Raw genomic sequence first — 25,505 nt, 5'->3', positions numbered from 1 at the left:
TTATTGAAATATGAGTTAGGAAGCTATCCACTTATTTGAAATACTTCTATAATTCAAGAATTCATCTTTCAACATTAATTAAGTTTCTCCTCCTCCAAACATCCTATAAATTAAATTAAGACTTTATTTTATTAAATATACAACCAGTATAATAATTCCTTTTCAACCTCAATCACCATCAATCTTCAAATATAATGTGTTTGGGACTTTAAAAAAAAAAATCCTCACTAGTGTTTGGTCAAGGCACTCCAACATAAATCACTTCCAATGCTTTCATAAAAATACTAGCATTCAATAATTCATCAACAACTATCCATTTTTAAGAATTCAAAAATCACATTATCAATTTCATAGGCAAATATTCTTTGCATCATTGAATTAAAATTCATATCTCCCACAAAAATTAATGAGACTTCATAAATATTTAAAAATTAAGTTCAATTTCTTCTAACACGTATTTCAACAACCATTTTGTTGTCATCATTATTCAGGTTTCATATCTCATCTCTTGTAGTTTTGTCCTAACCAAATTTTCATTATGAACCACTTTTAAGTAAAATGAATTTAATTTCAAAGTTGACTCTATGTATATCATTATCAACCTCTGAGATAATTTCCAGCATAAATGTGAATTTTCTCCTCCCTGCAACAACATGACAGCAGCACGGCACACACAAAAAAATCTGTAACTTCACACACAACAACAACATAACACACTCACACCCACTGCAGAACCAACAATGAAAAGGTTTGAATTTCCTCACCTCAACCCAGTAAAACAGAACAAAAAAGGAGCACGAAGAGAGCCACTATATAGCCAAACTGAGAGGAGGAAAGGAAAAGAAAATCTGCAGCACCAACAGGGGAGCTCTGAACGTCTAACTTGGAAGAGCAAAACAGAAGGAGATGAGGGATATTGACAGCAAAAAGGGGAAGAAAAACTCACGCTCAGGTAACAGACGAAGCTTCGGTACCTACCCACGGCAGTGATCGACGGCAATACCAATAAAAAAAAAAAAGAAACAGAACAGAAATGACGAATGGCAGCAGATCCGGATACTTTCTGCAAAATATTGAGGAGCCCGCGATCGCCGACGATGATTGAAAACATAAGGGAAGAGAAAAGGGTAGAGGGAAAATGAAGGAATGACTGAAAAGAATCAGATTCTCTCTCATCCACACACTTCTGGAAATTAGAAGAAGAGAAGGGGAAAATATTTCAGATTTGAAGAGAAGGGCAATTCTGTAATTTTATGAAAAAAAAATCTAGAAAAATAAAACCCCCTATAGCCTTGTTTGGATTCGAACTGCAGACCTGATATGTGGGTTTCATGCACTCTTCCACTACGCCAGTTCTCCTTGTTTATCCCGAGAGCTAATATAACTTTAATTAAAAGATATTATAACATTAATGTTTAGTTTATTACTATTATTATTATTTATTTAAAATTTCTAGGTCATTACATGCAACGTTTTACTTTGGTAGTAATTTCATGGAAGCCAGACTTATCAATATTTAGGGTGTCTTTCATTAAGCTTCATGCATATGTTAGCATTATTTTTGGTTTGCCGCTTGAATATTATAATGAGGCTTTAGCTTGTATGTTATTACATGTCACACCTTAAAAATAGAGAATGACTGGCATGAAATATACACCACATCACACATCTCTCGAGGCTTAAATAGAGAAACCTTTCCGTCACTAACATAATTATGTTTATATTAGTTTATAACATGCATGATTATTTTTGTATTAATTAAATCTTTAATATTTTTATAAAAATTTTGACAAAAACTTCTCTATAAATAAAATCTACCAAAAAATCTACAATACAAATTTTTGTAAAAAAATATAATTTCAATTAGGAGTTCAGCTCCTTCTAGCCAGCAGACAAAATATGTGACAAAATAGAGAACCTAATTATATACTATATGGAGCACCTAGATATAAATTTTCAAAATAAAATTTCATTGTCACACCCCAACATCAAATGTATGATCGGCATGGAATATGAGATGAACTCATATTCCATAAGCCTTGATTAACCAAAAATTAAACTAAAATATCAATATATGTAAGTTATATATATATATATATATTTTGAAAAGTTTTAAACATTTGGTAGAAATTTCGATAGAATCTTCCTTATAATTTGGATATCTCAAAATTTTCACAATAACAATAGAACTTGCCAATTAGACTAGTAAGGAGTCTAACTCCATTCTAGCAACTTGCATAATAACAACATAAGATTTGGATCTAATAGTGATATACATGGAGCACTAACTTACATTTTACAAAATTCCACCAAAAAAGAATAACCACCATATGCTTTCTTTGTTCCAAAAAATAATAGGTCCCTCAATGATCCACAAGAGGCACAGGGTCATGTACCATATCTGAGACTAAAAAAATTTCTAATAAATAGCATTCCAATTAAAATTATAAACTTTATAGAGATTATAAAAATAGTAACTAATAAACTTAATTTGAGATGACTTAATGGAATAATAAAACGTCAACAATGACTAGTAAATTTTATCCATAATATAATTATGAAATTACACAAATGTTATTAGTATCATATAAGCGTTTAAAAATTGGTACAAATCATGAAATATAAATGTTTGCATTAATAATGAAATTCCATTAAGTACTTCTGGAAAATTAATAAATGAGTAACAAATTTTATTTTAAATTTAGGAGGGCTTAATCAGAATAAATAACAAGTGTGAACACACAATTTACAATGGTAAATAACTAATCAAACTTAGCTTAAGGCCGCAAAATAATCAAGCATGGCTAAAAGCCATAAAACAAGGACAGCATAGGCCATGAAATAATCAAACATGAGAGCAATGCTCATGAATATCCATCCCTTCATTCCATGTGCGTTGGCTTGCGCATGGGGCTAGCACCTCTTATAAACATGATAACATATCAAAATTAATGTCAATTCAGCACATTTTCCTCCACTTTATTTGATAAATTAGATTAATTGTGAATATTTTAGGTTTAAATATAGGAAAATAAGCTTTAATCCAGATTGACATGGAAAATAGAATTTATTGAAAATTTTGCATAAACTCTTACCCTGATTTTAAACTTTAAAAGATCTCATAGCTGTATCTATTATTTCAAGAAATTTATTTTAGGTAATTTTAAAGATAGATAGCCAAATGATGATTGAAGATGCATTTGAAAATATAACAACAAAAAAATTGGAGCCAAGAGTGAAGTTTAGAGGCTTTTAGTCATGTGCCGCGATGCATGCACAGTGCGTTGCGACATGTGGCACAGAGATGGATTTCCTAGAGATGCAGGAGCGTCGTGGTGCACTACCAACATGCTGCGATGCAATTCCACATTTTACATATGCACCGAGCTGTACTGACAACACACCATGACATATGGCCTAAATCTTGCTGTGCATTTTAAGCTGCAGAATGGAAAAAATTGGGGTAGATAAGCCATAAACATGCCTCTAGATAGAGAGCTGTAATTTTTAGAGATTCTTGGAGGCTTGCTCTGCTAGGGTTTAGGATTCTTGAAAGAGATTTGGCCAAAGATTGAAGATTTAAAGAGATTCAAGTGGATTTCCTTTGGTTTTTCTTCTTCTCTTCCCTTTTCTCTCTTTATTTCTAATATGGAAGCTGTGTATTGGAACATTTATGGCTCTTTTTCTAAACATGAATAGCTAGTTCTCTTGTTCTAAGATTATTTTGAACCTTTGTATAGATTAAGACTTGAATATTCCTCTCTTTTGGTAGTTAATAATATATATGTGTTTATTTTATCCTATGCTTAATGTTTTTAAGTGCTTGATCATCATTTAGATTATTTTATTTACTTGAGTTGTGCTTTAGAAAGCTAATTTATGTATAGAACTTGGATAAAATAATGTTGGGTTTGAAATTTACAAATACAAAAAAATGGTATTGTTGGTAAAATAGAGATATGTTATTAACCTTCTATAGTCATATTAAAATTGAAACTTAAAATTTGTTTTCACTAATTATTTTCAAGAGATTGTGAAATTTTAATGTTTTTAAATATAGTTGATTTTGACTTGAGAAAGCTTTTTCAAGTGAATTGGGATCTTAGACTAACACTTATTTTCATTAAAAAATCTATTTGAGAGGAATTAATTCAAGTTTTATGAAATACAAAGGGAAGAGATAATCTTAAATTTCCACTTCTGAAAGTCAAGGTTTCAACAAGTTTTAATTGCTTTAAAATAATTTTAATCCAATTTTCATTACTTTTACGCAAACTCACTTTTGATTTTTCTCAACTTATCTTAAAACTTAATAATAAATTTTAATTCTCATTTGCCTAAATTCTCGCAAGAATGATAACTCTAGAATATTCTACACTTGTGATGACCTATACGCTTGTGATAATGCTTGACAGCAAACAAAACACCCTGCTAGTTAGGTGTACTATGGTGCACCAAGGGCTAATGAAACTACTATTAATATCCAGTATTCTGAACTCAGTCCCCCTTAATTAAAGTCAAGCATATATGGAGTAAGATAAATAATATCAAATCTTCACTAGCAACTACAGTTCGACTATCATTTTTCATTATCCAAATATATCATCACCTTTTTCATACACCATTCATTACAATAAAATTTTTATTTCAACATAGAATTAAATAATTAAGCTGCTAATGAGAAATAAAACCAGTTGTCATGTACTTATTTCACTAATTGATTATCAAAATGTAAGTCCTTAATAAAATTAGTACATTTTCATATATTAAACAATTATTGTCTGAAAAGTAAGATTAACAAGAATATATGTACAATTTATAAACCCAATAGTAAAATTTAAATAAAGGTTTCATAAGCATCCAACTAAAAGTTAATTTGAAATGCTACTCACTCATTTAAATTTTCAAAATCTTATAGTCAAACTCCAATGACATCTTGCTTATTCCAATAATGCCCTAAACTAATCTAACATATAACCCAACAATTCTCTTGTCATTTTGAATATTTATAATTTTCAGGCTCTATTATAAAATTTAACAATCTTATTTCCACCCATAAATCTTTCAAGTATATTTACATTTATTATGGGAACAAGCACCATTACTAAATCATGAGACAAGCATCCAAGAAAAACCAAATATTTTCATCTTCTAATTTCTTTTGCAAAAATTCCAACTCAGAATATACTAAGATAGTATCCAATCCACACAACACCTAATTATTTCTACCACCTTAAGATAATAATATAAAGAAATAGAGCATGCTTTTGGCCAATGAAGAAAGAAGAGTAAATCACCTAGTGTTTGGGCTAAAATATGAAATGTTGCTAAGATAGGTCATAGGACTAGTTGGGTTGAGTAATTGAAGCATCAAGCTCAATAGAACAAAGAGGCTAGCCCCGAAGCTCAATAAAGGCCACGATAAAGTAAACATGCCAAAATCCCGCCAGATACAAGTATTGGAACGTTAGCACAAAAGGACACGATCTTAATGAACCCAGAAATCTATGGACTTTATACCCAAGCATCTCGGTGAAACGAGCTGATTATCAAGATGGAGAGCATGGAATAAAGATTGTGTCATGAGTTTTACGAGATCTCTGATTGTTTGGCAAAATATGCTAGGTTTTAAGGGAGATGCTACCACCACTTTGACACTATAAATAGAAAATGAAGATACAAAAGAAAGTAGTTAACACTCAATCAAAGACTTGCATTTTTATATCTTGTAGCCTTAGTTTTATTAGTTAGTTTTACTTTCAATTTAGACTTGTAGCTTCTCGTATTTCAATAAAATCAAACTCTTATTTTATCAAAGTCTTGTATCTTTTTACATTCGAGTAAGCTGTGGTAAGGAGCTTGGGACTTTTTGTTATCAATTGAGATTTAGAGTTTTTGGCACGCTTGATATTTGTTATTCATTACGAACACCCAGCATACTAAAACCCATAATCATAGAAGAAAGGAGAATCTTGAATAGAATCTTAAAAATTTAATAAATTTAAAATCAAAAAATTTTATATAATTTTAAATAGAATCTTGAACCATTAAAATATCATGTCAAATATTATCATCACTTGATTGCAAGGAAGAAAATAAACAAAATAAATAATTATAAATAATTTACTAATTAAAACCAATGTGATGTAAAATCTCCAAATAATTAAATTCATATTATAGAGACTTATCAGAATAATTAACAAATGTGAACACACAATTTACGAGGATAAATAACTAAACGTGACTTATTTCATAAAATAAACGTGAACACATAATTTACAAGGGTAAATAATCAAACGTAGCTTAAGCTACGAAACAAACTTGGACACACAGTCCATAAAGATAATACTAACCAAATGCAAAGCCACGTAAACTAACATAGGTGTTAAACCCACGAATAACAAACGTGAGAACAATGCTCACGAAAACGAACTAACTAATCATTAACCAAGGCGCACCAAAGGCTAACGGAATTGTCATTAGCAACCAGTATTCTATATAAAGTCCCTTCCAAATATATTTTTTAAATATACGAGAAAATTATCATTATAAAAATACAATTTTCATTCTCGAAATCAAATTTACAGGAATAGCTTTAAGTATCAAAACTTGATAGAATAAAATTTCATAATTAATGTCTATAATCGCATTTATTGAGAAACCAAAATTTTTAGGGCTGATAAAAATAATTTCATCAATTTTGAACATATACTTCATAAGGAAAGATACATACACATGTCATAATTTAATTATTCTTCACCGTCAATTTATAATGTCGCCAAATAAAGAAATTTAAGTAACAAAATATCCAATACTTAACATAGTTATTAAAATAATCTACATAAAAATATAATGTTCAAAAATATTTTTATGGGTAAATTAGTTGAGACGCTATCTACTTACTTGAAGTATTTTCAAGATTCAAAATTCACCTATTACTACCTTAAGCAAATTTCTTCTTTTTGAAATATCCTATAACATGTAGTAAGGTTTTAGTAGACTTTCAACCAATTTAATAGTTTCCTTTCAACATTATTACCACCAATAATAAGCTATAACAGGTTTGAAACGTTAGAATCGATTCTTAACACATAAACTTTCCTGAATAACAATAGCTAATTACTCCATTAAAATATCATCTCCTCTTCATCTTTGACAAAACACTCAATATACCTCATTTCCAAACTCTACAATAAAGCTTTGTAACATTGATAATCTCTTATCAAATAATTTGACAATAACCATTTACTCCCAATAACCATTTACTCCCAATATAGTCAAATTTCTTTTTCCATCTTCAATTTAAGTTCACAGAAAAATAACACCCAACTAAATAAGCTACTTATAGGAATTGATGAAATTTCAAAAATATACAAAATTAAGTAAAACTTCTCCTAAGAGATGTTTTATCAAACACATATCGTGCATCAATTCTCAGACTAAAGCATCAATTCTCAAATTAATATGAAGCCTCTTCCCCTTCAACCCCATCTCCCACATATTACAATATTGATATTCAACTCAATCAGCATATCCAATTCCAATTCCTCAACAGAAAATCAAGTGGACTATAATGAAAAATCAAACTTAATTCCTCCTCTCTTCCGGTAACTAGCATGAGCAAACGTATCTACCAAAAATCATGTTCTTAAACTGAAACTTTGATTTGATTATCCTCATTTACTCCCTTTTAACACGCATGTATAACAGTTGCAATTTAAGGAGGAAAAATAAAAAACCCACGTTCAGTTAAATCACAAAAATACACGCACAAAATAGGAGAAGAGATATGCATCTTGACTCACCATCAACGTAGTAAGGAAATGAAGAGAAGTTGAAGCTCCTTAACCCAAGTACATTCATGGCAGAACAGGGGAAAAATTTCCAGCTATGCAACAGTAAAGGAAGACAAAGTTGATGGCACTGAAGAGGGAAGAAGATCTTGAATCACCCACACTGCAGCACGGACGAAGATGAAGAGAATGCTGGCTGCATGAAGAAGGAGGAAGAGGGAGATAAACGATGAGTGATGCGTGCAAAGAAGGGAAGACGGAAACAAGGAAGATGGAGAAGGAAACTCACAACAGCACCCCAATGGCAGCGCACAACCAGAAGAAGGAGAAGGAAGATTCAGGTGCATTCTTGATGGCCGAAGATAAAGGGGATGGAGGAAGAGGGAAACTATCTCGTAAGCTCTGGAGAATTCGAAAATGCAGAGGGAGAAGGGATTGATAATGAAGCCTAAACAAGGAGTGAGTAGACTGACTTTCAATGACTTCCTTGCGGCAGCAAACTCCCGACGAACTGAACAACCTCGCCAACGGCTATCTGGAACGAAGGAGGCGATCAAAGGACGAAGGACGCTGTTGACACGCTGAAATCAAAGAAGAACAGAGGCGGTGGTTTCTGGATTTTTCTCTCTCTCTCTTTCCTTTGGTGTAAAACGCGAGATTGGACTAGGGAGGAGTGATCAATGGCCAGTTTGAAAACCTGTTTTAACTGACAGTTTTTTATTTTTTAAAATAAGAGAATAAAAAAATTTATTTAATAATGTGTTTTTAAAAAGTATTTTAAAAAATAAAAAAATAAAATATTATTCTGAAAAAAAAAATTTTTATATATCGTGTGATTATTATTTTAAAAAATAAGAGAAAACGAAAAATACTTATTTTTATTTTTTTATTTTTTGTTATCAAAACATATTTTACAAAGTACTGGTTTTCAAAAAATAAAATAAAAACAGTTTTAAACACTCCTAAATCTAATGGTGCCAGGGACCTTTTAATAATTTTATAATAATTAAAAATAAAAAAATAACCCCACTCTCACTGATTCGAAATTGGAACCTTAAATTTAAATAAAAAAAATACTTACCTCTAATCCATCAGTTTTAAATTAAATAATTTTTTTTCTAAGTTATTACACACATATTCTTCTAAGATAAACATGAAAACTTAACAGCATTTATTTACTAAATTTTTCTCTTGAACATTTTCACAAACACCTCAAGAGCATCGATTATTAACTCAGTCATCAACCAACCTTCAAATGTTTAAAATATAAAATTCTATAATCAAGATTCAGTTCAACAACAATATAGGGCTCGTTTGGATTTCAGTTGGATATAATAGATTATAAAAATAATTGATTAAGTGATAGATTTTAATCATAATTGATTATGTTATAACGTAATTTGTTTGAATACTATTTTTTAAAAATTAATTTTAATAGAATTAAAGATATTTGGATAATCTAATCAAAATTAATTTTTAACTACATAAATTTCTATATAATTTAATTTTTAAATATTAAATATTAATTTTTTAAATATACAAAGTTTAAATTTTATTAAAGAAAAAAAGAAAAAAGAAGAGAGTTTAATTTTATTTTTATTAAATTATGTTGTTTTTTTTTAATTTTTTTAGACTTGTCTTTGTAATTTTCCCCAACTTTTTTGACATACTTTTATCAAAACTCTGATTGAAATAGCTTACGGTAAAGCGTGCGCATGAGCTCAGAATTGATTTTTATCGTTTTCTGACCGTTTGGCTAATTTACTGGAAAAATCTAATTTTGGGGCTATCCAAACACACACATAAAGTAATACCCAACGTAAACAAAACACCACCTCAATTTTCTGAAAATCAACACAATAGCAACGGTACCAGAAGAATGGATCGGCAGTGAAGACCAAATGGCGGTGGAGGGAGAGAAGGAAAAAAAAAATAGAAAATGGGATGCTCTGTTCCGAAGTTCGAATCGCAGAGAAGAATAAAAATCTGATTCAAAAGATAATTGAAAAAATTATAAAAAAGAGCACAAAAAAATTATAAGAAAAGACATAAAAAAATTGTAAGATAGGGTACAGAATTTTTCCTAAATTTTTCTTATAATTTAAAATAAAATAAAATTAAATATTTATTTAATAAAATTTAAACTCTAGATTTTAAGAATTTATTAACATAAAGTTCATTAAACTACTACCCTCCACTTATTATAAAATTAATGTTAATAAAATATTAATTGAAAAAAAATTATTTATTTAATTTTTTTTTTGTTTTGTAAAACTGGGGTCATTGCATCTCATCTCTGAACCGAAACGGCATTAAGGAGAAGGAGACTAGACGCAACTCAAACCAAAGCAACAATAGAAGAAAGAAGGAAAAGATCACGAACAGCACAGGGGACGAATCTGACAGGGTGCACACGAAAGGAAGAAAACGAAAATCACAGCACCAAACCAAGCAGAAAAGAGATCGCGAATGACCCTACTAGCTCCGGCGACCTGATTCTCAAGCACACCAGCTACGCGCACGTGAATAGCAAGAACATAACAGTAGCGGAGAAGACAACCAGAGACAGAAGAGCACGACGAAGAACTTGAGCCTTGCACAGCAACGTCAATCCTCCATTTTCACCGACGACCACTGGAAACTAGAGAGAAGAGGCGAAGCGAAATGTGAGGATGAAGAAATGGCAAAAAAACTGGAGTTTCCCCCCCGGGGGGGTGTGGTTTGGAAAATTCGATGGAGAAGAGGAAGACAAATTTCAGAGTTGAAGCAGGGGCAATTTGGTAATTTCATAAAGGAAAAAGGCAAAATGAAACTCCTCTTGGATTTAGCCCGATTCGGGCTTAGCATCTGATGTTTGAACTTGAATTATTTGTACGACTCCCACCATGCCACACTGCCTCTTGTCTTAGTTGTTCCAAACGTTAATAAAAATAGACTTGTGTGTGTGTGTATATCTATATATATATATATATATATTATTTATTATTATTATTTTTTTACTTATCAAGGTTATTACATTGCTGGATCAGATAGGATTGTTTGTGCAATATGATTCTACAAGTTCTGAGCTTCATAGTGGCTTACAAATGGTTTAGAGGATATCGCAAAGCATGTTAAATGATGGACTCTAAAGCATCAGCTACGTTGCCTTCACTCTGCCCTCTGCTGTTAATTGTATCTCTCGAAAAGCAAGGAACTAAGCGGTAGTTCTGTGAGAATATTTGATTAGGGATGGAAGGAGTACTTTTTATAAATACCTCTGCAATTATTTTATGTTAGTTAAAGAACTTGCTATCACACACTTGATCCTATGCACGTCTAAATTTTTTACCCCCACCAAATGATAAAGTTGTTCTTGTTTTGATCAAACCATTCTTCATATATGCTTTTGTCACCGATTTTAATTGGGTAGTGGATAATCAAAATAAATTAAATTTTCATAAAACATGTATTTGTCATTCAGTTGCATGCAGAGCATACAAACATGCATGTTTGGTGCCATTCCCTATGATTCCAAATGTAAGTATTAGATAATTAATTCATATATTAAGAAAATTAGTTAAGATAATTATTTCTAAAAAAAAACTGTGTGGCTTATCCAAAAATGCTCTTCTTTTTATTTTTTATTTTGTTTATAAAAAACAGGGCAAACCCCAAAACTATCTTATTCAACTAGAAATTGAGCGCAGGTAATTCAGCCCTGATACATCGCGATGGATCCATTGAAAAAGCCCAGCAGGAGGATCTTCAATCAGTACACATATTTGACTGCTTGGCACTGCATTTTGCTAGCCAGTCAGCACTCCTATTTCCTTCTCGGAACATACGCCTCAATTTGAGTTGCCAACTAACATCAATTATTTACATTGAAAACTAACCCTCTCCTTAAAATAATAAATGTGACCTTTGCTAAAAAAAAATTAAGTAAATGATAAATGTGAAAGACAAAAGGAGATTAAAGTCTTACATTTAGTATCAAAACCAACTCATCAACTACTCCTACTTTTAGTACCATGGAGAGTAATATAACATTCTTTCCGTTCCAAATTATAAGATTTTTTTGAATAAAATTTTAGATACCAAAAAATTTTATTAACTATATTTAACAACTTTATTTTCTTCAAAAAATTATAAATTTTAAAAAATACTCATCATTAATATATTGAAAATAGAGAGAGACCAAATTAAAATTAGATAGAGAAAGGATAACCTTAAAATAAGCCTATTTGATAAAACTTTGATATCTTAAAATACTTTATATTTTGAAATGTTGAATCTCTCTCAAAAGTATCTTATAATTGGGCTAAAGAGAGTATGTTTTATTATTGCTTTCTTGTTTATTTTGACTATAAAAAGCCCATAAATGGAGATGAACTAGATAGGCTTTTCCGTGCAATGGATGCAATCAAAAAAGGTAATATAGCACTATTTAAGGCAAGTGAATGGTATAATATGCACTAAATTTTATTGCATACATTGATATATTGATAATCATATGTATACATACACAGACAGAAACATCCATTCGGATTGTTCTATAAGATAATCTGATCTCCTTGTCTTCTTCACATAGACTAAACATTTCAGTTTACAACATATTTGATTTTACTCTTAACCTTAATCTGACAGTCTGCCAACGTAGAGTTATTGAGGCTACCTAGAGTGCTCCCTGAATTCCAAATAGCGTTCAGTGTTGGGGACAGACTCTTCTTGCCTGTGCCAAGCCTCTTCTCTTCGGATTTTTCTCTTGACATCTAACATTGCCTGTTTCAAGATATCAGATGGATGAATTCCTGATGCATATTCAACTGAACACAAACCAATTGGTCGTTCATCTTCTTCACAATGGGGACCGGAAAGATCCACCACAAATCCTTTCGAAGGTATACATAGTATTTGAATAAAATAAACAAGACCTGGACCTTCATCAAGCCCTGTGCAGAATTGAATCTGAAGTTCATCTTCTGTGAATTTATTATACTGCAAAAATCCTTCTCTATCTCCAAACTTATCTTGATACCTCCATCGTCGGCGCAGTCCTGGTTCAGTTATTCTTTCTATAAATTTTCCCCAAGGTCTATCAAAGGAAGCATGGCGAGTCTAAAAAGGGCCACTGTATCGTTGACCCACGATCTCCATGTCTATTCTCACGGTATTTCCTTCACACAAGCAATCATGGAGTGTAAAAAGCACCTCATCGCAATTCACTCTATAGTAAGAAATGCAAGTGCGTGATGGGTTGGAACGAGAAGTGTAAATGAGGGCATACTCATCATGAAATTCTTCACTCGACCATGAGCAGAGCTTGGCCTTAATCGTAGGGTCTGCAACCATACAACGGCGCGATGAGGCACCGCTCCATGAGGAACCCTTTGAAAAACGGGACATACTTGAGAGGTATATTGGATCATAGAAACAATTTGATCACTAATATATACTGATGAATATATTCGAACACATCCATTTGAAGAAATAGCATAAATTCATGTGGAAAACTTTTGCAAAGGAAGAATTCAATTCCATTAAATTATTCACTATTGAATGGACCATTTTCGACCCAAAAAAAGAACGGACCATTATTATTGATGAGTTCCACATCGAAGTTACGCTCTTCTTTTGGGAAGGATTCTCCTTCTAGACTTGTGTTCATATGACATTGGTATTTTGGTGTCAAGAAGAGGGCTACCCTTGATTTGTAAGAGGTTGAGTGAAGTATTGTAGAGTAAAGCAGCCAGGGACATTGGCTCTAAAACGGTATAGTATTGTCATAAATCTACATATAGAGGAGTCTCATAAGTGAAGTAAAGTTTATAAATGTAAAGAACTCTTTCATTTAATATGCTAGTTTTTTGGGATGTACTTTTTTTTAACTCGTTCTGATGATAGAAAGTAGGAGTATCCACAGAATTTTAGGACTATATAATTATATGGAAAAGTTTATTTTAAAAAAAAACTTTGATTTACTAGTCAACGAGTCAAAGTACTCATGCAAGTAGCCCTCTGATGATCCCATTTTCACCATATCTCCCATTTTTAGATTGTAAAATTTGGTTTCGCAGATATGTTATTATATGAAGTGCATGAACCCTATTCATTGTTGAGAGCTGAGACTCGTATAGAAACTATGCAGCCTCTCCAATATGATGTTATAAATAGTCTTAATTACCTTTTGTTCTTCCTACAGCTATGAGGAGTTTCCTCAACGAATTTTATTAATTTGCTTTTGTCATTAATCATATACAATCCTAACTATCCTTCTTTGTGTCAAAATTTAACTTGAAGTAGCTTGAAAAGGAATAGATCTTGTCACACCCTGAAAATAGAGAATGATTGGTATGGGGTATGAACCATATTACATATCTCTTAAGCCTTAAATCAAAAAAGTTTCTATTTTAAAAATGTAATTATATTTACACTGAAATTATAACATCCTTAATAGTTTTTATATTAACACAAGCTTCACTATTTTTATAAAAATTTTGATAGTCTCCCCCATAAGTAGGGCTTTCCAAAAATTCTATAACACAATATTTAAGCAAAATAAGATAATAATTAGGAGCCCAACTTCTTCTAGCCAGCAAACAAAGAATATAACCAAATTTAAAGACTCTAACTATAGCATACGTGGAGTACATAACCGTAGTTTTTGAAGATAAAATACAATTTTTTTTATAATTACAACAGAAAGGAGAGAATTTCAAACAAATTTCCTCTTAGCACAATTATACTTCCTTCAAAGGTCAGGAGGAGGTTCACCGTCGACTAATGAATCTGACACCAAAAATAAATTTTCAATGAATAACATCTCCATTTAAATTTCAGTAAAGAGAGGAAATATTTATAAAACAATTATGATTTTCACAATAATAACCATTATTATAATGATAACATGTTGTGCAATGTGAATAGTCTTATAAATATGTAAACCAAATAGATACATATTCGATTTAAGCTAAAAAAATCATATACCATCAAATACCAATTTATTTAATAGAGAAAGAAATTAGAAACAATAGGCTTCTAAAAATTTACATTTCAGTGGACTTTATCAGAATGATTAACAAATATGGACACAAAATCTATGAGGTTAAATAACTAACAAGAGTAGACACACAGTTGATGAAAGTAAGTAACCAAGCACGGCTTAAAGCCATGAAATGATCAAGTGCAATTAGAAGCTATGGAACAAGCGTAGGCACAAGACCTACGAAAACAAGTGTGAGTACAATGTTCATGAATTACCATCCTTCCGTTCCATGTGTGTATGAGGCTAGCATTTTCTACAAACACCCAGCTAGCTAAATGGCACAGACACACAGACCATTGTTGACGCAGAGCAAAGAATGAAGACAAGGGAGAAGAATCCAGTGGCTATAGCATTCCTAGAGGTTGAAACGACGGTGAGGAGACACGGCTGATGGCAAGGAAGAAACAATTGATGGCAAGGATCAGAGAAGCAGCTCGATGGAGAAGAGAAAGGGAAGGAAAAAATCAAACCCTGGCTCTCTCTCTCTCTCTACTTATGGTGTTCCAAAGAAAAAGGAAAAGGGAAAAAATATGATCCTAATGACAAATTGAAAAAATTACAAGAAAGGACACAAGGAAAATTAGAACAAAAGGACACAAAATTTTTTTATAATTTAAAATAAAATAAAATCAAATTTTTGCTCAATAAAATTCAAACACCAAAACTTGAGAGTGCTCAGCAAGCAAGGTTACCATTGTGCCACTAATAACTTTGATTAAATCCATTTTATAATAATAATAGTAATAATAATACTAGTAAATAATAATAATAATAAATTCTTAAAACATTTTATTATAAATTTTATTTTTACTCAAAATTCCGGTCATTACAGACCTGGTCTTCTCTTCAAACAATGAAACTCCCACTAGATTCGTTAACTTTACCATTTCTACTCTTACGGTGTTAACCTTCGAAGCAATTATGGGTTGTAAAGAGCAGCCATGCTTTTTCTCTTTTATTTTTCCTTTCTTTGTCCATTATGTTTCCATGATCCTATGCACCTCATGGTATTGAGAATTGGAAAACTACATATGGATTAAATCTATGAGCCAATGAAATTGTGAGATAGAGTGATTGAACACAGGCTAAAATGATGGTGCATTAAGCACCCTGTCCATGCTATTTGACATGGTTTTAGATGTTTTAACTAAGCATATATAAGAGAAAATTCTCAAATGCATATTTTTTTTGCTAATAATATAATTTTTATTATGAAGTCAAGAGAAGAAATTAACTACACTTGAGTTATGGAGAAAGATCTTGGAATTGAATGGTTTTTGCCTGAGTAATAGAAAGATAGAATATATGCATTGCAAATTTGATAAAAGGCAAGTTCGTAGAAATTTGGAGGTTAAATTGAGATGTCAAATCATCCCACAAGTGACAAAATTTGGATATTTGGGAGAGCAATTAAACAAAATGATGGTACGATTGCCAATGAGGAGGGTAGATTGTACATATAGTCTTGAGTTCAGTGAAGTGAAGAGGGGCAGAAGAAAACTAAAGACAACACTCATCAAAATTGTCAAACACAGCATTTTGGTCAACAATATAATATATCCAATAATTGGTTATATACATATATATATATATATATATGAATATTTGAATTGGTTAGATATTCGAGCATTGTCAACTTTAATATAATTTAGAGTAATTCTCTTGAAGACATTTTTAATAGAGTATAATGATATCATGCATTTCATATAGTCAACTTAACCTAACAAAATAAAGCTGCTTCTTGTTGTTTTTTCTCATAAAAATTAGTATATTTAATACGTGTATTAAATAGATCTAATTATATATGTTATTTGCAATACATAAATCTTATGTCTTTTTCAGCGATTACAAATAATTATTTTTAATAACTTTTTGATTATTTTTTATTCTTTTAATTTTAATTTTAATAATTTTATTTTTTAAAAAGAGATCAAATTATATATTTTTGTGCGTGTGTAATAAAACTTATGTCCTTTTCACTTATAATACATTTAAAATATTTTTATTTCTATAATCTAAACACTTTCCATCTGTTAAATTACATTACAGCTGTGAGTTACCCGAAATTCAGTTTGCAAGCATTAGTTGTGGAATCTTTAACTTTTCAAACACTAATCCAAATACACACTTCCGTGGAATCTAAGTCACATTATTTATAATCTATGCATAAAAAATCAAAATTTCTGTAAAGGTAAAAATAAAACATTGTTTCATATTTACGCAAGACATTTTAACTGGGACAACTTTTTATTTTTGTAAAGTACCTGGCAGCACATGGATTAAAAAGGAATATTCTATTAACAAAAACAGCTGACGTCTCACATATATACGTCAGCATTCTATTCAGATGTAAATTAAAAATTAAATATGACTAATGCTTTTAACTATGTAAAAATGACTCAGTCCTACTAATTTTATCAAAAAGTGTATTCATCTAAGTCAATTTTTTCCTTAAAAGGAAAGCCTTCGGACCCGATTCCAACTTAATGCTTTCTTTTTTTAAAGGGTAAGCATCACATGCTTTCTTCCACTTTGTGAATTGTGATTTTAGTCGCTACCTAAGTTGATGATTCAGTGTGCCACGTAAGACCAAATGAAACAGGTGATCTTATCCGCCGAACATAGATGATATGATCCGTCGTTTGTTTGCACGACGGAAAATTAGAAAAGAAGATTCACTTCTTTTTCTTTCTTTGTTTTTAATAAAAAATTAATTTTATTATTAATAAAATATTTTACAAAAATTTATTTATTTTTCTGTGACAAGTCATCTAACTTAAATAATAAGTACCTTATACATTAAAGATAGTTACAACTAAATGTGTATATTTTTCATTAACAAGTCATCCAATGTGACTAACAAGTAGCTTATACATCAATAACAACTGAATGTATATATTTTTCATTAACAAGTCACTCAGCATGAATAACCACTGTTTTATACATCATTGACTACTAAATTTTATTTCACTAACCTTGTCTTTATAGTGGTGCACGTACATTTTGGGAACAACGTAGACTTGGATTCTAATTCCCCCAAGACCACCGTTCCAAAAAGAATTTTATTACCAGTCATCGGAGCTTCGGCAAGCGCTCTGGTAGCTGTCCCACCGGTGATGGGGACTGGTCAGATGAAGGCTTTAAAAAAAATAAAAAAAAGGGGTAATTAGAATGGGTTTTAGTACCTCTTGGTAATTAGAATCCCTACGAGAGACCTTGAAGTGATTTTCCCTTTCTATAACTTTTTTTAATTACTCATGTTTTTTCTTATTCAAAGCAATTCTGTTTGAGGCAATATCTAAATGTGGGCACCTCTTTCAGTTATGATTGAAACATTAATTCACCACATTATGAGGCTTTACTAGACCCAACCCCTGTTAATTCCATTTCTTTTAACTTTAATACTAAAAGGATAAAACCTTACTTGAAATTTGACTTATTTCAGACTTGGGTTAGATAGTTGATAATTGAAAAAATGACTAATGAAAATGGTTAATATAGATATGAAATTTCCATAACTCCAATATTAAAAAGTTTTGACGTACATCACTTGGAAATTAACCTCTTTTAGACTTGGACAAAATTCACAGACATCACTCGGGTTCGCCCTTCTCTCATCTTAACAATGCCGTCAACGGCATCCTTTTCTTGGTGAATGCCGAGTGTGAGGGAGTGTTTGTTTTGGTTGGGTGCCGTTTGTGTGCCAATTGGCGTTTAGGATTTGTATGAGTGCGATCTTAAAGAGGGGACGTCAATTGGGAAAATTGTTGGATCGCTAGCGAGATCTGATTTCCAGTTGATGAGCGTTGGCATCTCGATTACAGCACTGCAAATGAAGATCTTCGATAGGTGCCGCCAGGAATTGCGAGGATGTTGAACGAGCTGAAGTAGGGGAGACTGGGATCCAAGTTGAATTTGGTGATTTTTGGACCTCATGAAGGTGGTTGAGACAGTGGAAGTTAGTGAGAATGAGCAAAGATGTACTGATCTCAGTATTCAAGCTACTGATGCGAGGACTATTAATGCTGATAACGCAACACGATCGGGTATGGAGGTTGTTAAGAATTATTATGGAGGGAGCCTTTGATGGTAAGTCTCAGTCTGATGGAATGATGGTGTGTGTCTAGCTACTATTGGTAAGTCTGTTGATGAGCCTATTTCTCTGGTCAGATGTGATGTTGAAGTTAAAATCATTTGTTTAAATCTTAAGTAAAATTCCAAATCTCAAATTCTATGTTTGAATTTAAAGACAACTCGAATAACGTCGGCGGTCCAGTTCTTGTCAGTTTAACAATTATACTCCACCACTTATCGAGACAGGTTGGTGCCAAATGTCTAGTCCTAATAGACATTGGTGATCGTGTCCTGACTGAAGTTGGTAGTCTAGTCCTAGTCGATGTCGAGGGTATGGTCCTTGATGACAAACTAGATGGGTCTTAGTCGCCATTGGTAGAGGTTTGGTCATGTTAGGTAACGATAGTCCAATCCCAGTCAATGGCAGTAGTTCAGTCATAGGCAATAGCAATAGCAGACCAACATGGGGTAGTGGAGGAGGGTGATTGAAAATAAATTAAAATTTGAAATTCTTATCATATAGAAGGGATTTAAAATTATAAAGGTATTATATTTAATTATGAATTTAGATTTGGATCAAATCTAAATCCATAAATTCCCATTGATCAAAATAATGAATTTGACTCAAATTCTAATCTAAATTCAAATGTACTTGCATCCAAACATAACAATAATGAATTTCACATCCATATTAGGCATTTTCAGCAGTCATGAACAAATTACACAACAGCGAATTTGCTAGAAAAAATGTTTCTATCCATAGGTTTTCTAGTGGTCCACTGGCAAGTCTCTAAGTAGAATATTTTTGGCACTGGAAAACTTTTTTTAAATTATAATTAAGGAACATGATCTCTAGATTAACTGTCAATCTTACATGATCCATTCTGTCATTTTCCCAAGGAAGATTGTGAGAAAAAGCTTTTCTTTCTTAAGGAGACTGCGTACGTCAAAAAGCATTGGCAACAAGTTCCAGAAGGGGAGGAAACGTTGATGACTTTTTGTGCTATAATATTGTAATATATTATAATGTTAAAACTTATTCCAATATGTTTTTTATGAGAATGGTTATTAAAAAAAATAGAAAATACTAATTTAGCTTATTTGACACCTAATATCCAAGTGTAAATATATTAAACACGATTTTCATTAGCCATTATGGCACAAAACCAAAAGAAAGAAAACTCTTGTGTTTTTTCTTTTTAATCTAGGATGCTTTACACAGGCAATAAAGGTCCTATTTATAGTACTAGAATCCTAAAACTAAAGCAAACAAAGTAAAAGGGAGGTTACAAGAATTAAGGGAAGGTTATGGAGGTTACAATAAAGAGTTTATTGTACTCCATTATGTGACTTTCGTTTCTGCTTTTATTTCTCTGTTTTATCCTCCTTGGGTTAGACAAAACTCACCCTCAAGTCAAATTCATCATCTTTATCAATGTAAGGAGACAGATCAGCAACATTGAAGGTGGCAGATATACCATAAGCACTAGGTAATTTCATCTTGTAAGCATTGTTGTTAATCTTATACACTATGTTGAATGGACCATCAGCTCTCGGGGAAAGCTTGGCATTTGGTTATTTAGGAAATCATTCCTTTCGAAAATGTATCCAAACCAAATCGCCTATGTTAAAAGTTTGATACTTCCAATACTTGTCATGTTGAGTCTTGTATCTCAAGTTCTGCTTCTGTATTCATGAACGAACTTGTTCATGCAACTTCTTGATTTCCTTAATCCTTTGGTTAGCATCAGAACTATAATACTGCTTATCAAGTGAAGGAGTCAAGTCTAGCAGACTAAGAGAACGAGTGCCATAAACAACTTCAAACAAACACTTTCTAGTTGCTTGGTTGATAAAGTTATTGTAGGCACATTCAACTTGAGCAAGGATGAGGTCCCACTATTTCAAATTCTTCCCCACAAAACTACGAAAAAGATTACCAAGAATCTTGTTTACAGCTTCAGTTTGACCATATATCTGGGGGACACTAGCACTGCTAAAGTAGAGCTTAGTTCCCATCTTCTTCCATAGCGTTCGCCAAAAGTAATAGAGAAACTTCACATCACGGTCAGAAGTGATAGTCTTGGGAATACCATGAAGATGCACAATCTCCTTAAAGTACAAGTCTGCTACTTAAACAGTATCATTGGTTTTCTAGCATGGAATAAAATGGGCCATTTTTGAGAAATGGTCCACAACTACCATGACAGAATTTTTTTGCCTTTGAGTTTGTGGTAAACCCATAACAAAATCTATGCTTACATCTTCCCAAGATGCTTTTGGAATTGGCAAAGGCATGTATAATCCAGTATTTTGACCCTTGGATTTGGCCAAGTAGCAAATGCTGCATCTCTATATATTCCTGTTGACATCCCATTTAAGTCAAGGCAAGTAAAAGTTTTCCTTTACTAGGTCAATTGTTTTATCCTATTTGAAATGTCCAACTAATCCATCGTCATATGCTTCCCAAATTATGGTTTCTCTCAAGGAACCTTGTGGAATGCATAGGGTTTTGCCTCAAATAGAAACCCGTTGTGTCTATAGAATTAGTAGAAAGGTTAATTTACAGTTGCTTCCTACACTCCTCAAAAATTAGGATCATCCTAATACAACTCTTTGATAAGGTCAAACCTAACAACTTTGGTTTGCAATGTTGTAAGCAGTACATGTCGATGGCTAAGAGTATCAGCTACGGAGTTCAAAGTTTCAACCTTATGTTTGATAAGGAATAGATACTACTATAAGAGTTCACTCCAACGGGCATGTATGTGGCTCATCTTCTGTCAAAAATTCAAATACTTGAGAGCCTTATGATTAAAAAAGAGTATGAACTCTTTATTCAGGAGATAATGACTCTAATGTTGGAGAGCTCGAACAATGGCATAAAATTCTTTTTCATAAGTAGAATACCTAAGCTTGGCATTGTTGAGCTTCTCACTGAAAAAGACAATGGGATGGCCCTCCTAGCTTAAGACAACACCAATGTCGGTGTTAGAAGTATCACAGCTAACTTCAAACACTTTGTCAAAATTAGAAAGAACTAGGACCGGAGCTTCGGTCAACTTTTTAAGCTCCTCGAAGCCTTTCTAAGCTTGCTTTATTAACTAAAATTTCCCTCCTTTGGTGCAACCTGTAAGTAGTGCAGCAATAGAGCAAAAATTACGAATGAACCTCCTGTAAAAAGAAGCTAATTCGTGGACGCCTCAAACCTCCTAGATAGATTTTAGAATTGGCCATCTGATAATGGCTGTAACTTTGCTTGGATCAACTCGAACACCCTCTATGGTAATGATGTAACCCAAGAACACAACTTCACTGGTGAGAAAGGTACACTTCTTGAGATTTGTATAAAGCTTCTGTTCACATAAGGCTTGCAAAACTTTTCGCAAGTGATCTAAATGTTCTTCTTGACACTTGCTGTAAATAAGAATATCGTCAAAGTACACAATAATAGATTTGCCAATGAAGGGTCTTAATACCTGATTCATTAAGTGCAGAAATGTGCTAGGGGCATTTGTTAACCCAAAAGGTATCACATTCCACTCATACAAGCCATCTTTGGTCTTGAAAGCGATCTTCTACTCATCTCCTGGCTAAATTCTAATTTGATGATACCCACTATAAAGGTCAATTTTTGAGAAGGTAGTGGCACCACGCAATTGGTTTAGCATATCATCGAGTTGAGGTATCGGAAACCAATACTTAATAGTGATCTTGTTAATAGCTTGATAGTCAATACACATTCTGTAACTCCTATCCTTCTTAGTTACTAGAAGAATAGGTACAGCACAAAGACTAACACTTTGTAGAACCAACCCTTTCTTCAATAACTCTTTAACTTGCCGTTGGACTTTGGCATGTTTCTGAGGACTTATCCTGTAAGAAGGCTTGTTAGGAATGACTGCTCTTGGAATGAAGTCAATAGTATGCTGTATGTCTTACATGGGAGACAACCCTGGTGGTATCTCATCAGATATTACATCTGAAAATTCTGACAGTATCGAAATGACTCTTGGTAGATTGGTAGACTCATCGTTTACCTTAAGCACCAGAATAAGGCTCATTATTTGAGCATTGGACTTTGACACCTTGAGTTCCTCCTTAATCATCAAAGACACTGTTGCTTACCATAAGTGTACGGATCGTAGCAAGTAATATAATGAAAGTAAAGTATCGTTTCCTCGAGGATTTGTTCAAAAATAATGATCAAGCAAAAGACTAAGTAAATTTGATCAAGTTGAGCTACACAAAGTTAGGTGAAATGGTTTTGCAAATGAAACTAGCACGAGAAAATTAAGAAAGTGAGTGATTCACAAACTTCCAACACAAATTGAGACCTAGGATTAATTGTCCCTCTTGCATTTCATAACACCAAAATTACCTCCTCTCATAAATGCTTTTAATGAAAATAAGTGCTAACTTAGGGTTCTAAAAATAATTGGACAAGCTCTCTCAAGTCATGAACAAGTGTTTAGTTAAATTAATTGCCCAATTTCTTGTTACAATTAATAAAACTCAATTTTAAACACCAACCCTAATATGGCTATGCAAGGCTAGCAAGTATATATCTATCTTACTAGCAAAACCATCCATTCAACATGTAAATATCAAGTTCTTACATAATTTTACCTAAGTTCTACACTCAACCTAGCCCTCTCAAGCATCAATTAAGTGAACCCAACATCTAAATGGTGGCCAATCAAGTAGAAGCATTAAGGAAAGAGTAAAATAAACACATATATATCATTAATCACAAAAAGAGAGGAGAAATATGGTGTTAATCCATACAAGGGTTCCAAATAATCCTAGAACAAAGGGTTTAGCTACTCATAATCATCCACAAGCTATAAATATACAAAATAAGTGGACCCATTTCAGATTACAAGAGAGAAAAGGGAAGAGGAATAGAAAAACCAAAGAAAATAAGCTCCAAATGTCTTCAAAGCTTCAATCTCTTGATCCCAACTCTTCCAATGCCCAAACCCTAGCACAACCAAGCTCCAAAAGTGTCAAAAAGTCTGAAGAATGCGTTTTAGGTCGAGCTCTTAGCTTATATGTATCCTAGCCAACTAATTTCTGATAAATGAAATGCAGCATTTTTCTGACAGCGGTGAAGGTCGCGAACGAAAGTCACGACTTTGGGACGACTTTGGCAGTTTTACACTATTTTTACAGCTAACGAAAATCATTCATTTTGCTCTTGATTTCTTCATCCAAAAGCCTTCCAAAAACATCCACAAAGCTCCAGAAATGCTTCTAATCAAAACTTCAATCAAAATAACATGAAATTAGGCTAAAAATATCAAATTAAAGCCAAGAACACAAGCCGACAACAAAATACACATTTTCTTAATTTGGGCAATAAAAACATATACAATTGAACCAAAATGGATTAGAATCTAAGGAAAATATGATGAAATAACATGAACTTCTAGATATTAACACACCCCCAAACTTAAATTTTTACTCGTCCTCGAGTAAAACAAGTAATAAAATAACTAGATTGACTAATTATTCATCTACTAAGAATGCATGAAAATATCCTCACTAGTTGCTCCAAATATATATCAAAGAGCATAGCAGTGAAATATAAAGGAATGCTCGATTCACAAATTAAGATCATGCTTTCCAACAATTTAGAAATGTGTGTGTGTGAGACCAGAGAATGATTTTCCTGCAACTATCAGGTCAAAATGTAACAACTCAATATACATGAAACAAGCTCAATATCAAGACTTCATATGCCTAAACTCTTCTTCTCTCTCCACTAAAAGATCACTTCACATAATTCAAAATCAATGGGACTTTGTAAGCTTGTAGCGTGGCCGAAGATTTTGGGCTAATTGAAATGAAAGGATAAATGGAATTCAAAGAGCTTGAGATAAATGACAATGAGAAGCCAACCATTCCATCCTTACTAGCCAAATACTTTCCTCCAAACTTATCTCAAATACCATTCCTTGCACTCCAAATTTATTGATATTGAAACTTTTTTTTTTGTAATTTTTTTCATGTATATTTCTATTTTTTTATACTTTTTTTAGGAGCACAATTAGTAGAATTCCAAACTTCATTTCCATTCCTCACACCCAAATTTACAACAACAACACCTCCTTGAATAACTAAACTAATCTTCCCTACTAGCACACAATTTTTTTATCACTTATCTCAAGAGTAAGGTAGTTCATGGTTTTTTAAGTTGTAAAGGCTAGGGTCTAATGTAGGTTTCAAAAAGAAAATACATAAGATTTCCAATTCTAGGCTCAAAAAGGGGTTCAAGTGGAAATGATGCAATAGGTAGGCTTAAAAGGCTCAAACGCAATTAAAAGAATGCCCAAATCATATTTTAATATCATGCGAAGTGATTAAAATGCCTCAAGAGATTCCAAGATAGGTTCTAGAGTTTCTCAATTAAGAAAGAAAATGCACATCAACTTGCCACAAAATTTCCTAATAGAGGCATTCAAATCATTGTCTGATTCAAAAGTGCAAAAGAAAATTTCACAAATTACTAGAAAGCAACCCTTAACCCTGCAATTCAAGCATGCTAAAATATTGCTCACAACTTCCTATAAAACATACAGTTTAAGCAACGTTCTATCATTGGATCA

General features: G+C 32.3%; 2 long non-coding RNA genes across 2 annotated transcripts; both read right to left on the bottom strand.

Annotated features, from left to right (window-relative positions):
- Positions 1-247: 247 nt before the first annotated feature.
- On the bottom strand, positions 248-1,155 carry LOC129287878 (uncharacterized). Its single transcript, XR_008587831.1, has 3 exons — positions 947-1,155; positions 765-848; positions 248-643 (listed from the first exon to the last, which is right to left on the bottom strand). It is a non-coding gene; the product is annotated as an uncharacterized LOC129287878 (long non-coding RNA).
- Positions 1,156-12,236: 11,081 nt separating this feature from the next.
- LOC129289460 (uncharacterized) lies at positions 12,237-13,293 on the bottom strand. The gene is made up of 2 exons (XR_008588125.1): positions 12,716-13,293; positions 12,237-12,557 (listed from the first exon to the last, which is right to left on the bottom strand). It is a non-coding gene; the product is annotated as an uncharacterized LOC129289460 (long non-coding RNA).
- Positions 13,294-25,505: the final 12,212 nt, after the last annotated feature.

The sequence above is a fragment of the Prosopis cineraria genome, unplaced genomic scaffold, assembly GCF_029017545.1.
Source record: "Prosopis cineraria cultivar Desert tree isolate PC_DT_omini unplaced genomic scaffold, ASM2901754v1 PC12, whole genome shotgun sequence".
In the NCBI taxonomy this organism is placed as follows: Eukaryota; Viridiplantae; Streptophyta; class Magnoliopsida; order Fabales; family Fabaceae; genus Prosopis; species Prosopis cineraria.
Note: the sequence above shows the minus strand (reverse complement) of the source record. Positions and strands in the feature narration are given on the sequence as shown.